The 9,824-nt window shown below is 40.2% G+C and overlaps 1 non-coding gene across 1 annotated transcript; it reads left to right on the plus strand.

The window, feature by feature from the left end:
* Positions 1–3,849: 3,849 nt before the first annotated feature.
* On the plus strand, positions 3,850–4,028 carry LOC114108895 (small nucleolar RNA ACA64). The gene has a single exon (XR_003585626.2). It is a non-coding gene; the product is annotated as a small nucleolar RNA ACA64 (small nucleolar RNA).
* The last annotated feature ends 5,796 nt before the right edge of the window (positions 4,029–9,824 follow it).

Raw genomic sequence — 9,824 nt, forward strand, 5'->3', positions numbered from 1 at the left:
CAATGAACACCTAGGACTGATCTCCTTTAGGATGGACTGGTTGGATTTCCTTGCAGTCCAAGGGACTCTCAAGAGTCTTCTCTAACACCACAGTTCAAAAGTGTCAATTCTTTGGCACTCAGCTTTCTTCACAGCCCAACTCTCACATCCATACATGACTACTGGAAAAACCATAGCCCTGACTAGATGGACCTTGGTTGGCAAAGTAATGTCTCTGCTTTTGAATATGCCATCTAGGTTGGTCATAACTTTCCTTCCAAGGAGTAAGCGTCTTTTCATTTCATGGCTGCAATCACCATCTGCAGTGATTTTGGAGCCCAAAAATATAAAGTCTGACACTGTTTCCACTGTTTCCTCATCTATTTCCCATGAAGTGATGGGACCAGATGCCATGATCTTCGTTTTCTGAATGTCGAGCTTTAGGCCAACTTTTCACTCTCCTCTTTCGCTTTCATCAAGATGCTTTTGAGTTCCTCTTCACTTTCTGCCATAAGGGTGGTGTCATCTGCATATCTGAGGTTATTGATATTTCTCCCGGCAATCTTGATTCCAGCTTGTGCTTCTTCCAGCCCAGCGTTTCTCATGATGTACTCTGCATACAAGTTAAATAAGCAGGATGACAATATACAGCCTTGACGTATTCCTTTTCCTATTTGGAAGCAGTCTGTTGTTCCATGTCCAGTTCTAACTGTTGCTTCCTGACCTGCATATAGGTTTCTCAAGAGTCCCCTCCTTTAGTCCCACTTAAAAATGTAATTATGTCTTATATTGTATTATACATTTCTCAAATCATTAAATATTTAAAATACCAAAAATCCACGATCATATGAAAAAAGAAGAGTAGTATCTTACTAATACCCACACTCTCACATACTCTTCTTTCACACAGCTCATGAGACTGTAGTCCATATCTTCACATCTCGTTGAGGAAATGGGCAAAGCATATCACCTTTAACAAAAAACAGAAGTTTAGGTGTAGCATAGGGAAGTGAGCACTCTGAGATGAGGACATCAAAATGATCCCTTCATTGACCCAGAAACCTTGGAAACTAAAAAAAGGATGAAGACATTATCATTTGCAGTCAAATTAAATCTAAATTTAAATTACTCTCTAAAGTTGTTTTCCTTAAAAGGAACTCAAAAGTGAACAATGTATATCCTATTAGGATACTAATCAACCCATCAAATTCTTTTTTCTACCAAATATCTTAATAAAAACACTTTGCTTTTGAATGATCTTTTCTCCTAAGGAAATTTGTCAAGTGGTCAGGGTCTACTCCACTGATGATATGAGGCTTATTAATTATTAAAACTCTCCTCAAAACCATCTGTCTTCTCTTTTAAAGCGAATCGCCATGGCATGTTCGGGGCTCTGGAGCAGATGCAGCTGACAGTCATGTCAAAACCCAGCTCGACTGCTTCCCAGCTTTGTGACCTGCATCAAATAAGTTTAATAAGCACTCATTCATTTCTTGTTGCGCCTCAACTTTCTATTTAAAAATAACAATCACAGTACCTAGATCATTGGTTTGGAATGAGAATTGTGCATCTCTATCTCTTTACATTTTCCTAAGTACAGTCTACGGCACATAATAATAAGCACTCATTAATTTAAGTTTTCAAGGCAATTTCTAGGGACTTTATCATAAAGACATAATTCTAAGCACAAAGATTCATGTGCAAGTATTGTCATATCAGATGTACAGCAAGTAACAGGAAAAAGAAAAACAAATGGCCACATACACCAAACTTCAATATTAATAAGGTGAATACATAATTTATAGTCTCCAAAAGATTTAAAATTTACTAATATGCAGTGTTGCAGAGTGGTCAACAAGTTTGTACATTGTTGGTAAGAATACAAATAAACACAGTTTTCTTGAAGGGAAAAAAAAAGTATTGTCATACTAGCAAGATTTTATAATATCAAAACTTTGGAAATAAGTTAACTAATAAATAGGAATGAATTCTATCCTATCCAAACATAGTTTATCAAATAGTATGATCTCAGATTTATAAAATATATATATAAAATAAATCTCTTGATACATTCAGAACTACAACATATGGTTGTATGAGTTCTTCGCTGCATAATGTACCTCCACTAGGGGCAAGTGAGATCTGAAATCTAGCTGTTCTCTGCTTGTCAAAAGCCATATACCCTGGTGCAGGGTTGCATTCACCTAGAGAACAGGATGTCTTTTTCTGAATTGCTCAAAGGGGTGTTATGACTCAGCACCAGTCATCTGGAAATACGGACAGAAAAAAAAAAACTGGAAAGACACAAACCAAAGTATTAACACTGATTATGTTAAAGTAACAGGATTCTGAGGGAGGTTTTTTCCCACTACGATTTTCTATGCTTTCCAAATTTTCCATAATGAATATGCACTATTTTTATAATTAAAAGACAAAACTTTTGCTTTTAAAAAACAAGCTAGATTTTAAAAATGCAAATCAAGGCACTTTTCCTGTGGTTTAGTGGCTCCAGTACAGAGGTTGTGGGTTCTATCCCTGGTCAGGGAACTAGGATCTCACATGTGGCAGGGTATGGCCAAAACTTAACTTTTTAAAAACTTGTTTAAAAATGCAAATCAAAGTTAGGATATCACCTCATACTAATTAGGATGGCTGCCAATAAAAGGCAAAAAGAAAATAACGAGTGTTGGGAGAATGTAGAGAAATAGGAAGCCTTGTGCACTGTCAGTAGGGATATGAATGGCACAGCCCCTGTGGAAAGCAGTAAGACAGCGCCACAGAAAACATGAAACTACAATGACCACGTGGCTGTGCTGTTCAGTCACTACGTCGTGTCCAGCTCTTGCGAGCCAGTGGACCACAGCACACCGGGCTTCCCTGTCCTTCACCATCTCCCAGAGTTTGCTCAAACTTATGTCCACTGGGTCAGTGATGCTATCTCACCATCTCATCCTCTCCTACCCTCTTCGCCTTTTGCCTTCAATCTTTCCCAGCATCAGGGAGAATTACCATATGCTCCAGCAATTCCACTACTGAGTATATATCCAAAAGAATTAAAAGCAGGATCTGGAAGAGATATTTGCACACCAACATTCTGAGCAACATTATATTCAATAGCCAAGAGGAAGAGATGGGAAACTTGGGCATTGCCCTTGACTTGCTGCCTCACCCAGGGCCCTGCCCACTTCTTGGGGACAACCTGCAACCAACAGCTGACCTATGCAAAGAGTAAAGCTTGAGTTCAAATCAGAAGGGCTCCCCCAGCTCCAGAGTGCCTCACAGGATCAGGCTAAGACTGCCTTCATCTGTGTTGACCCGGAGGGAATACCCCAATAAACTAACCCCACACAAATCTCTTATTTTAGAGTCTGTTTCCCAGAGGGCCTGACCTGCAACCCTTATTCAAGAAATCCTTTCCTGATACTCTTACAGTTTCTTTTTTCATTTTATATTTTATCTTTAGATTTTTTTAATATATTTGGAGTTTACTTTTATATAATATGGGGATCTGATTGTATTTCTCTCCTTGCAGTGAGAAAATTTCTCAGTGCCATTTATTAACTCTAATACTCCATCATTTCTTCTGATTTTATTTCTCTATCGTATAAGAAATTCTCGTTTGTATGCAGATCTGTTTCTTGATTTTCTACCCTGCCCTCTTGGCTTAAAGAGTTGATCCTGTGACACTGTTTCAATTGCTTTGGCTTATTTTCCAAAACTGTCTTTTTGTAACTCACCAAATATATTCCAGAATTATTTTATTGATTTACCTCCAAAAAATCTTTCTAAAATTGTTTTCCAAATCACACTGCACTTACAGATTAATTTTGGAGGAATTAAATCTTTAAAGTGTTAAATCATCTCATTGGCATTGGTTGAAAATTACCTGTGACTTTGGTCACAGGTGAGATTCCTTGCCCCAGAGCCACCAGGGCCTCAGCTCACTGTTTGCTCCTCCTTGGCAGGGGGAGTGGGGGGGGGGGGGGGGGGGGGGGTCGGGGGGCGCGGGGGGCGGGGTGGGGAGCGGGGAAACCCATGCTCTGACATGCACCTCTGCTCTGGGCTGCCTGCGGCTGCTGGCGTGTTCTAAATTCTGGTATCTGACCCCTGACCTGTCTTCTACCCACAGGACACCTGGATGCTCAGAGTTTGAGTCCTATACCACCAGAACTGTGGGAAGAAAGGGCATCTGCTCTTATATTTTTTTTTTATTGGAGTATAATCGCTTTACAATGGCGTGGTAGTTTCTGCTATACAAAGAAGTGAATGTGCTATATCTGTATCCCCCTGCCCTCTTGAGCTTCCCTCCCAACCTCCCTTTCTCTCATCTTTCAATAAAGCTGTTGATCTAAAAAAAAAGTTAAATTATCTCATTATTAGCATGGTGTGTTGCTTCATTTATTCAGGCGTCCTTAATCTTTGCTAATCAAGCCATACAACTTTTCCATAATTGTTTTTATATTTTTTATATTAATTTTTTAATATTGTATGGATTCCTTGGTGGCTCAGCAGTAAGGAATCCACTTGCAATTCAGGAGACCCTTGTTCAGTTCCTGGGTCAGGAAGATCCCGTGAAGAAGGAAATGACAACCCACTCCAGTATTCTTGCCTGAAAAATCCCATGGACAGAGGAGCCTGTGGGCTACTGTTCATGGGGTCACAAAGAGTCAGATACTACTGACTAACTAAACACAAGCTACTTCACATTGCTTAATAAGTTATTTTCTTTTAAAACCAGCTAGATACACTTTCTGAAGTATGTGACAGAACTCTGACAGTTACATATCACATTTATCTTTGTTCTTTTTGTAATGGCCAAGAATTAAGCATTCATTCAAAAGTAGTGGTCATAGGGGGATCACCATGTTTTTCTCTACTTAAAGTGAAGACACAAGCAGATACCACCAGTTGTCAACCCAATTTCAAGTCTCTATGTTTTTTGTTTTTTGTTTTTTTGCTTTCTACCAGAAACCAATTTTGTTTATGGAGGCAAAATGCAACTGCTTTTGTAACTAAAGGTGGTTGTGTAATGCAGTCCAAGGCAATGGGATGTTAGGAGGACATGCCTGGTGAGCTTGCAGAAAGCCCAGCTGGCTTGGTCCATATCTCTCTACCTTTTCTCTATCTTCTTCTTCTTCTTGCCTAGAGCCAGAGGTAGAAACTAGCTCAGCATGAGAACAAAGCTGAATGTGAGGGATTGAGGGGAGTTAGAGGGGCCAAGAACACTGAAGCTTCTAGGCCATGTACAGGGCTGTGCTGCCCACCTTTGGACTTCCTGTTTATTATTAAGAAAAAGCCAACATTTGTATGTTTATACCACTGTTGTCTGGGTTTCATGTACATATAACAAACACAGGCCTAGATAATATCACATGTAAGTTCTGTTAAATGTGATATTTGCCATAGATTTTTGGTTGATGTCCTTAATCAGATTGAAATTCTTCTCTTATATTCCACATTCTGGATATCTCCTTTCTGGCATCTCCAGAATTGTTGTGCATGAGAAAGAGCCAGCAGCCATTCTTAGCTTACCATCTTACCTAACATCAGAAGTTCCTGGTTCAATGCATCAAACTATCGATGCAAATATATTTCTCTAAATATAAATACATGCCTTAAGGATAAAGAAGATAACATACGTGTGTATGTGCACAAATATGTTCATTTTCTTCCTTTCTTTGAATATTTACACACATTTATTTTCTTCCTTCCTTTCCTTCCTTTCAATATTTTATATATATTTCAAGAACCTTCAAGAACTCAACCAATTCCAAACATTCCATTAGTCCTTAAAGGGGCCACAAAAATAAACACAACACCATCTTTACCACTGTAATCCAGTATGGAAAATAAACTTTTTTTCTTGTTTATTTAAAATAAAGTTTATTCCACAAACAGAATAAAGTCAACACTTTTTGAATTCTTACATTCTCAGATTTTAATAAGAATCAAAATTTATATTTTATTTTATTTTGATCACCAACCAACATTTGAAGTGACATTTTTTAAGCAAGAAAACATGCCCAATTCCATAAACTTTTTACCCTAATTACTATGAAAGTGAAAGTTGCCAGAATACTGGAGTGAGTACTTTCCCTTCTCCAGCAGATCTTCCCAACCCAGGGATTGAACCCAGGTCTCCCGCATTGCAGGCAGATTCTTTAATTACTATAAACAAAGGTATAACATGATTAGAGTTACAGGATTTTTTTTTAAAGGGTAGTAATTTTAGCTGGAGCCCTGGAAAGATCTCAAAGACTAGTATTTGAAAATTCTAGGGCAAATTTGACATGGGAAGATCCTAAACTCACCTCCTCCCTCAGACACACTAAATTTATAGCTACATATAAACAACTTCTTCTGGAGTGGGACAGGGCAAGAACAAGCAAGCAATTCCTACAGATGAGGAAATGACGGGAAAAAACCCACACTGAAGTAGATTGTTGTTCATTCGCTAAGTTGTGTCCAACTCTTTGCAACCCCATGCACTGTAGCCCGCTAGGCTTCTCTGTCCATGGGATTCTCCAGACAAGAATACTAGAGGGAGTTGCCATTTCCTTCTCCAGGGGATCTTCCCCACCCAGGGATCAAACCTGTATCTCCTGCATTGGTAGGCAGATTCTTTATCAGTGAGCCACCAGGAGAGCCTCACTGAAGTGGGTTCAGTTCAGTTCAGTCGCTCAGTCATGTCCGACTCTTTGCGACCCCATGAATCGCAGCACGCCAGGCCTCCCTGTCCATCACCAACTCCCGGAGTTCACTCTGACTCACGTCCATCGAGTCAGTGATGCCATCCAGCCATCTCATCCTTGGTCGTCCCCTTCTCCTCCTGCCCCCAATCCCTCCCAGCATCAGAGTCTTTTCCAATGAGTCAACTCTTCGCATGAGGTGGCCAAAGTACTGGAGTTTCAGCTTTAGCATCAGTCCTTCCAAAAGAAATCCCAGGGCTGATCTCCTTCAGAATGGACTGGTTGGATCTCCTTGCAGTCCAAGGGACCCTCAAGAGTCTTCTCCAACATCACAGTTCAAAAGCATCAATTCTTCGGCGCTCAACCTTCTTCACAGCCCAACTCTCACATCCATACATGACCACAGGAAAAACCATAGCCTTGACTAGATGGACCTTTGTTGGCAAAGTAACATCTCTGCTTTTGAATATACTATCTAGGTTGGTCATAACTTTTCTTCCAAGGAGTGTCTTCTAATCTCATGGCTGCAGTCACCATCTGCAGTGATTTTGGAGCCCAAAAAATAAAGTCTGACAGTGTTTCCACTGAAGTCGGTAGGACAGGCTTAAAAACAACCTTGGCTTTGTAACACACAATTCAGGACGGGACTCAAAAATTAGAGCTCTCAGAAGAGCAAAGAGTTTCAACCCCACACTGGGCACCCAAATTTTAAAACCTGCATCTGAGAGACACAAGCTCCCTCCTAAACATTAAGTTTTTAATACCAGTGGGGCTGCAACCATGAAACCTGCCAGGCTACAAAGGACTGGGAAACAACTCTTAAAGGGTTAGAGTGTTCAGACTCACCCACCCCAGAGACAAGCAGGGAGGCAGCCAATTGTGAGGAGTCTAGATTTTACATGAATGGAGTTCATTTGGTCATATTAAAGCCTTGGTCCAAGGGGCAAGCATCTAATATAACATAATTCTAAGGACCTACCAGAGTACTCTCCAGAGATCGAGGCTGGAAGCTGAAATCTTTGCATTCTCCTCCTATGCCACTCTCCAACTCACTAGCAGCTCCCAGAAAGGAGAGTGCACACACTTTTGTGCCCCAATTCTTATAGCTGCCACCAGGAGCACCTCTGACATACCTGGGTCTGGTGGCCAGCAGGACTTAACACTTGTGTTCCCACAGGAGTAGATATATTTGCATACTTTAATACTTGCTGCCTGGGAGTCTGGTTTCCAATTAGCTTGAAACTAGGCAGTGACTAAGAACCTCCCCTTTGGGACACTGACAGGTCTTGGCACACCATCAATGCCTGGGAGTCTCAAATAGGTTGTGTGGACAATCACAGAAGTTCGAGACAAGCAAGAGCTAGAGCAGTGTTGAACGAGGAGGTTCATGTTCCACAGGAGGCCATGCCTTCAAGACTGAGGAGGTGACTGTTTTATGCGTGTGTGCTAGGTGGCTTCAGTCTTGTTCGACTCCTGCTATGCCATGGACTGCAGCCTGCCAGGCTTCTCTGTCCATGGGATTCTTCAGGTAATAGTACAGGAGTGGGTTTCCATGACCTCTTCCAGGGGATCTTCCTAACCCAGAGATCAAACCTGTGTCTCTCCATTGCAGGCAGATTCTTTACCACTGAGCCACCAGCAAAACCTGGCTATTTTATACAAACTGTTATTTAAAAAATGGATAAACAAGATCCTACCATAAGACACAGAGATTTATATTCAATGTCCTGTGATAAGCCATAATGGAAAAGAATATAAAAAAGAAAATATGTGTGTGTATATATACATCTATATATATGTAACTGAATCACTTGACTGTACAGCATAAACCAGTACATTACAAATCAACTATACTTCAATTAAATTTTTAAAAAGAGTTGGTTTTTACGTATAAGATAAAACAGCCAACACAGAATCAAGAAAAATGAAAAAATAGAGGAATGTTCCAAGTGAAAGAACAAGATAGAATTTTAGGGGGAAAAATTCTTAATGAAATGGAGATGTGATTTACCCGATAGTTTTTTTAATTGTTCATAAAGATGCTCACAGAATGTAGAAAAAGAACGTTTGAACGCAGTGAGAATGACAGCAAATAAATGGAAGAACATAAAAACGTACCAAACCGAAGTTGATGAGCTGGAAAACAATAACTGGACTGAAAAATACACTAGAGGTACTCAGCAGTCAACTAGACGAGGCAAAGAAAGAGATCGACAGGTCAGTAGAACTCATACAATCACAGCAGAAAAAAAAATTTTTTAATGAAGGTAGCTTAATATACTTGTGGGATGACATCAAGCAGACCAACATTCACATTATAGAGATCCCAGAAGACAAAAGGAGGCAGAAAAACTTACTTCAACAAATAATGACCTCCCAAAAACTTCCCTAAGCTGGAGGAAGGGAACAGACATCCAGATTCAAGAAGCCCATAGAGCTGCAAATAACATGAACCCAAAGAGACCTACACTAAGATAGATAACTACAATGTCAAAAGTTAAAGACAGGGAAACAATGTGAAAAGGAGCAATAGGAAAACCTATTACACTCAAGGGAACCCCTGTAAGACTATCAGACTTCTCAGTAGACACTTTGTAGGCCAGAAGAAGTGGCAAAATATATTCAAAATGCTGAAAAGAAAAAAATGTTCAATCAAGAATACTCCACCCAACTAGATTATCATTCAGAGTCGAAGGAGAAATAAAGTTATCAAGACAGAAAAAATTTTAAAGTTCATAACCAGTAGACCAGCCTTATTAATTCAGTCAGTTCAGTCGCTCAGTCATGTACAACTCTATGTGACCCCATGAACAGCAGCATGCCAGGCCTCCCTGTCCATCACCAACTCCCAGAGTCTACCCAAAACCATGTCCAACCATCTCATCCTCTGTCGTCCCCTTCTCCTGTCTTCAATCTTTTCCAGCATCACAGTCTCTTCAAATGAATCAGCTCTTAGCATCAGGTGGCCAAAGGATTGGAGTTTCAGCTTCAGCATCAGGCCCTCCAATGAACATCCAGGACTGATCTCCTTTAGGATGGACTGCTTAGATCTCGTTGCAGTCCAAGGGACTGCCAGAGTCTTCTCAAATACCACTGTTCAAAAGCATCAATTCTTCAGCGCTCAGCTTCCTTTATAGTCCAATTCTCATATCCATT

Source organism: Ovis aries, chromosome 17 (assembly GCF_016772045.2).
Source record: "Ovis aries strain OAR_USU_Benz2616 breed Rambouillet chromosome 17, ARS-UI_Ramb_v3.0, whole genome shotgun sequence".
NCBI lineage: Eukaryota > Metazoa > Chordata > Mammalia > Artiodactyla > Bovidae > Ovis > Ovis aries.